Here is a 7,059-nt window from a genome sequence, read left to right as displayed (position 1 = left end):
CCACAAGAAGGAAGAAAAACCTGCACAATGGAACAAACAGTGGCATATATGATAAACTATAATGCGCACATTAAAACATCAGAAAGAGATATACCAACACAAAACAACTAAAAATACGAAACAGAAAAATAAACTAATATACAAAATCTTCGTCAGCAAGGAGATATAATCAACCCTCCATGTCATCCCCCTCAGCAGCGTGGGATGACTCAGCAAATGGAAGATCTGGTGGTACTGGATGCTTTGGTGTATGAGACCACCATTCCCAGATTTATTCCAAACCATGAAGCCATGTTAAGAACTCTTTGAAGCTTTGGTTTTCTGAGAGATAGAGTCTCGGTGTCTCTTGTCAAACTTCAGCTCCCGGTGTCTCTTCCAACTCGTATGAAAGAGTTTCACCACTTCCTTTCTCAGTACCTTCTTCCGTATAGGATGACGCCTCCCTTGGGGTTTTCTCCCATGTTTGTCATCATCTTCATTGAGAATTTTGTGGGTACGGGAAGAGGGATCTTTATCTTTCAAATCTGAAGTAGACCACCCTATGGCAGTCTCATGTTCCTTCAGTACTTCAATCACTGCCTCCTTATTACCCAAGAAGGTATGTTTCAGAGTTTCAGGAAGCTCTTTCAACTTTATTTTTGGGGCACCATCTTCTTTGTCATCATTTGTTTTCTCAAGAACTTCAAACACTACATTCTTTTTTCTCTTAGCAGGAACAATCTTACGCGACTCAAGTTCTTTATCAAGCTCTTGACTAGAAGATTTTTCTTCCTTCCTCACTTGCTCGAGTCTAAAACAATCGCCTTTGCTAGAAGATTGTTTCATAGAGTCAAAGACATTGATGGTAATGGACTCATCATTCATTCTTAACTCTATCTTCTCATTCTCAACGTCAATCATGGCACGAGATGTAGCTAAGAAAGGTCTACCCAGTAAAAAATGCATCTCAGCTCCCCCTTCCATATCCAGCACCACAAAATCAGCAGGGAAGATGAACTTGTCCACCTTCACAAGAACATCTTCTACTATTCCACTAGGCTTTCTTACAGACTTATCAACAAGTTGAAGAGATGCCAAAGTAGGCTTCAACTCGGTGATCCCCAAGGAATTACAAACAGAAAGGGGCATCAAATTAATGCTAGCCCCTAGATCACATAATGCCCTGCCAATTTCGGTGTTCCCAATTTCAATAGGAATATTGAAGCTCCCTGGATCATAACGCTTAGGAAGAAACTTCTTCGTAATGATAGCGCTACACTCCTCAGTGAGTGTCACCGATTGGCATTCCTGCAGCTTGTGTTTTCTAGACAAAAGGTCCTTCATAAACTTGGCATAATTGGGCACATTAGCCAAGGCTTCAGCAAATGGAAGATTGATATGAAGCTTTTTGAATATATCAAGAAACCTGGCATATTGTTGCTTCTGAGCATCCTTCTTGAACCTTTCAGGATAGGGTGTCATGGCTCTCACATATTCAGGACTCAGCTCAAACTTCTTCTTTTCAACTAGCTTCTCCACTTCAGTAGGTTTTTCGATTTCTTTTTCTTTTTCGGGCTCACCTGCAGTATCTAGCTTCTTCTCAGCTTCCACATTTATGCTCGGCTTTTCTGGAGCTGCCACCACTTTTCCACTTCTAGTTGTGACAAACATGCAATCTTCCTTGGGATTTATAACTGTGTTACTATGGAAAGTGCCTGGAGTTCTATCAGCAACTTGCTTAGCCAGCTGGCCAATTTGATTCTCCAAATTCTTGATAGAAGCACTCATGTTTTTAGTATTGGCCCTAGTCTCTTCAATGAAGGCATTGGAGTGTTGAGCCATTTGTCCAACTAACCTCTCCAAATCAGAAGGTTCTTTGTTTGGGATTGGTGGAGGCTGCAGGTAATTGTTAGAACTATAATCAAGACCACTTCCTTGACCTCTCCTCTGAAAATTGCTACTTCCAGAAGGAAAATTCTGATTTCTTGGTGTATTTTGTGGTGGAGGTCTTTGATCATACCAAACGCCATTCACTTGTACTTGTTGAGGTGAATCAGAAGGCATCAAAGGACATTCATTAGACTCATGATTGTCCTGGAAATATTCACACACAACAGCAACAGCTTTAGTCTGAACACTAGTAAGCTGCATCTTGTCAAGCCTTGATGTTAAGTTTGCTACCTGCTGAGATAACAAACTGTTTTCAGTCAGCACCGCATCATTACCTTCCAGTTGAAGGATACCTCTCTTAGGCTTTGTTGACAACACTTGGTTTTCGTTGGCAGCCATCCTCTCAATCAGCTCAAGAGTCTCGTTTGCTATGGGAGTTTTAATAGTGCCTCCTGCTGCACCATTCAACACCATCTGAACCTCAGGTTTGCAACCATTGAAGAATATTCTAACCTGATTACCAGCAGCCAGGTTATATTGAGGACACCTTCTCATCAAATCCTTGAACCGGTTCCATGCTTCACACATTGATTCACCCTCAGATTGAGTGAAATTGGTGATATCATTCACCATCTGGTTGTACATCTCCATTGAGAAGAACTGAGCAAAGAACTTCTGTGATAAATCGTCCCAGGTTGCAATGCTTGCTGCAGGCTACCTCTCCAACCAACTAAGAGCCTTTCCCTTAAGAGCAAAAGGGAACAGCCTCAACCGGATCGCAGTTCGACACCTGAGGGTGTTTGGTTGAGTCACAGATCCTCAAGAATCTGTCAACGAATCGGTGAGGATCTTCACTCTCCTCTCCTCCAAACTGAGCTCTCTCCACCAATTGAATATGAGAGGACTTGAGCTCCCAATTGTTGGCAACATTTGGCTGAACAATGCTCGCATTGGGCCTGTTGAATAATGGAGTTAGGATAGTATCCATCAGCGGATTATCCTCTTCATTGTTCCCTGCCATAGTGCGTGCTTCTTCAGAAAGAATCTCTAACTTGTCGAATGCAAGCTTCTGCCGAACAAGTTTTCTATATCTTTTTTCAGTCTTTGTAATCTACAAATCAAGTGGAAATTCTGGCTCTTTACCTCGCATACAACTCAAAAAAGAGATTAGTAGCACTATTCAAGAATCACGGAGAAATCACAAATAAAATAAATAAAAATTCAATCTTAAAAATCAAAATTAAATGATATAAGAAACGCCAATCCCCGGCAACGGCGCCAAAAACTTGATGCTCACCGACAAGTATACCGATCGTACAAGTAATATAGATAGTAAGTAAAGTATCGTCTCCACAGGGATTGTGATCGTATATCAAATAATAGTCCTTTCAAGAATGGAAGAGTTCAAAGGTTGTGACAAATATTGTCGAATTGTGTGAAATTGAGAACTGAAAATAAAGACTTGTTTTTGTAACTTTTTTGTAATGAAGAATAAAAATAAGAAGAAAAATGATTTGATTTGTAAAAATGAGAAAATCATTGTAGCTAGGACACACTCACCATATGATCCCCACTTCTTACTCTGTATTTATTAACAATATTCAATTATATAATTACTCAGATAAATTATTATCTAGAATTAATTAGTTAAATCCCAATCCCTAGGCAATTTAACCCTTTAACCTCAATTGGAATCCTAATCCCTTAGTAACCCCTCATGAGAATTAAGCAATGAACTCAATAATTTAAGCATCTGCAATTAAATATACATCTATTCCTAGCATGCATAGTAATTGTTATCTTACCCCCTTTCAAGATGAAAACCCCAATATTCCTATCTAGGGTTCTAACCCTCAAACTATCCTCAACTATTAGATTGATCAAGTCTAACAAAGAAGATATAAAATACGCACAAGGTAAAGATAAAGATAATTATATAAACAAAAAACCATAAATCAATCCATCGTAACAAGGGTTCACATAGGGTTCGTGACCCTAACTACAATAAAGAATAAACTAGCCAAACATAATCATGGCTAAAAATCCAATATTCGATGAAAGCATGAAATTAAAGAGAAGGTAGAAGAAGAACTTAATCCCAGGAATCCTCTCTGAGCACCGCCGTCGTCTCTCTTCAGAAGAACAAGTCTGAATCCCCAATTCTGTCATAAGGATCCTGTTTATAAGCCTCTTTTCTTTCTTCCAAAAATACCCCCAGGACAACACAGAATAATTTTTCGGCAACCCGGCGCCAGTTGCCGCCGGTGTGGCGCAAGTTTGCGCCGCGCCACTGCCAGAATTGAAAAACCGGAACAAATTCCTCGCAAAGTGGCGCCAGTTGGCGCCATTTTGGCGCCACTGGGCGCCACTCCTATGCCTTCCAAATGAACTTGGCGCCACTAAGCTTGATTTTGGCGCCACTTGGCTCCATTTTGGCGCCAAGTGGCGCCATGCTACTGACACATTTTCGTTTTTCCAGAATTCGGCGCCGGTTGGCGCCACTTGCAAAACACCTCTGTGAAATCCAAAAACTGGCGCGGGTGTGCGCCAGTGTGGTGCCGATCCACGCCATGCTGCTGGAATTTGTAGTGTGCTACACTCGTCTGGAATTGCGTTAACAGGCTTTTTATAATTTTGACTTCTTTTTCCTGTAAAAACACAACCAATAGGTGAGAAATATCATTGAAAAGAAAGAATCAATATAATTGGCAAATATGTATTTAAGTTGCTCTTTTATGACTCAATTCTTATCAATTTTAATACAGAAAACTATACCTACCAGATGCACATCACAGCTTAATCAAGCGAGAAGTCTAGTGAGAAAATTTGAAGAACAACACTTGTTACTGACTTGCTCACTCAAGCGAGCAGTCTAACGAGCATGAGTTAGGCAGATCAGACATAGTGCAGTAAAACGTGCATATCTTGAACTAGAGAGCTCCAAATTGAGTGAGACTTGAACCTATGTAAACCTTACTCTAAGGAATATAATTATATAAAATCTTAGGAGCTTTGGATAAATGAATAAATCAGGGTTAAGTTTTAAATTTGTTGCATTAATTTCGAAAGTCTGGTTCTAAGCAGTTATTTTGTGAGTTGAATAACTCTAGCTATACTCAACCGAATGACTCATGCTATACCTTGTTGGAAAGCTTGTTATGTCTAGTTTAACATAGCTTAATATTGCAATTTAAGGTGGAGTCATGTAATCCTAGTTTGGGAATTTGTATTGGCTATTCGGTGCCTAGCATGACAACATAGTCAGTTTATATTGATTGTCTTTAAACTGAAGGACTTGTGGAATTTATTGCACCATTGGTTGAGCTTAATATTGTGTTAGGGAATTCACTCATAATTCTCATGTGAATAATCATCAAGTAAGCTATTAAATTAATTAATTTATTAATTAATTTTACTGTGCTTAATACTACAAAAAAGATAATACATTAGGTGCACACGAGGTGTTACACACTTTAACTTTAAAATACTCACAAACAACACCTTTATGATCTGCCTTTTCAATTGACTCCTCAAAAGAGCTTGTTATTTAGTTAATAATATATACAATTATTAAAGGGGAAATTATATTCAAGAGGGATTGGTCCTAATTGTGGATCCCCCCTCACCCAAACAGTCCAGAAACTCCAAAGAGTTTAAAAAATAATAAATGTCACGTATAATTATATTTATAAATAACAATCTTACTAGGTAGTTATAATGTCCGGCCACTTGCAGGATCAATGACTGTCCCTACAAATCAACACAAGACTTTCCAACATGCTTTGTCCTCACTCACTCACTTCTTGAGAAACTTTCCAGGAGGTCACCCATCCCAAAATTGCTTCAAGTCAAGCATTCTCATTTATGGAGTTCTTAAGTTATAGGCTACCAAAAAGTAGATGCATCTTATTAGTATAACTAGTATATATTAATTTCTTTAATTTATCCTCAATTGTATAATATACTTGCGCAGCCTCTAGATCTCTCTCGTTCGGGTGTTGATTCGATTCATTCATGTATTCCTCCCGCTGGAAGCCTGCCAGAAGCATTTTTACTGTCATAACCCTCTTACCTTAACTGATCTAAACTCCAAGCACTGGGCATGACGGCTGGTTGTATAGCTCAACTCACGTGCCAAAGAACTATCACTACCCACCCTCATCAGCACCCAAGATGTTACAGTGACAAATTGAATAACATTCACCACAATACCCTTTATAATAGAAAAGTGAAAATATCAACTTTTCTTGTTTTCTCATATTTCTCATCATCAAATTCCTGCTGCTCACGTACCTTGAGAAAATCTTTATGATCAGTAGCACCATGTGATGCAATCATGACAGTGCATAACATAAACTATAATGGTTATGAAAGTAGTAAAAGACAATATTACAATCTTATAATTTACGATTGTTACAACCGGAGTATCTAACATTTCTTTAACGATAAAATATAATCTCTAACAGAATAGGCAGGGGAAAATAAGATTAACGTAAGAGAGTTGAAATCTATCCATCAAGACTTGAACATAACAAAGTTCAAAGGCCAATACAAGAAAATGAAGAATAATGAATGGAGGTAAAAACAAAAGACATAAATTACTCGTTTACATGCTATAAAACTCAGTTACAAAAGTGAACCACCTCATACACACAAAGTCCGTTGCTAAGAAATTTAGAATATACCTGCTTCGCCTGCATCATTGTCCTTCCTATTAATAAACTTTCATCCTCTTTCTCCGCAGAATGAATCAAACCACCCCATACCAACAAGGTTGGTAAGAAATAGGTTGGTATGGGGTTTGCTATAACGAGGAGATGCTCACAACACCAACGTTTTATTTGGTTCAGATTTAATCAACATCAATTACGTAATTTAGTTGTCATAAAAATTAATGCCTAATAAGAAAACAAAATCATTTTTTTCAATACAGAGAAAAAAATAAAAATTAAACCACTATATTATTAGGAAAATATTTTTCTTATGTTGTATGAGACAATTTGTCTCATGTAACACACACAAAATAATTTTCTTTCTCTCTCTTATCTTTAATGAGTCTTATTCACTTTTGTATGTGTTGCGTGAGACAATTTGTCTCATGCAATATTTTATTAATTTTATTATTTAAATATTTTATAAAAAATAATGAAATTATTAATTAAAAAATAAATGAAAACTATATCAAATGAA

General features: G+C 37.8%; 1 non-coding gene across 1 annotated transcript; it reads left to right on the top strand.

Annotated features, from left to right (window-relative positions):
- Window positions 1-2,398: 2,398 nt before the first annotated feature.
- LOC133314102 (small nucleolar RNA R71) lies at window positions 2,399-2,504 on the top strand. The gene has a single exon (XR_009751899.1). It is a non-coding gene; the product is annotated as a small nucleolar RNA R71 (small nucleolar RNA).
- Window positions 2,505-7,059: the final 4,555 nt, after the last annotated feature.

The sequence above is a fragment of the Gastrolobium bilobum genome, unplaced genomic scaffold (genome assembly GCF_033153095.1).
Source record: "Gastrolobium bilobum isolate Gb01-03AN ecotype WA unplaced genomic scaffold, APGP_CSIRO_Gbil_v1 utg2368, whole genome shotgun sequence".
Lineage (NCBI taxonomy): Eukaryota > Viridiplantae > Streptophyta > Magnoliopsida > Fabales > Fabaceae > Gastrolobium > Gastrolobium bilobum.
The sequence above is the reverse complement of the archived record's forward strand: the minus strand, read 5'-3'. Positions and strand labels throughout refer to the sequence as shown.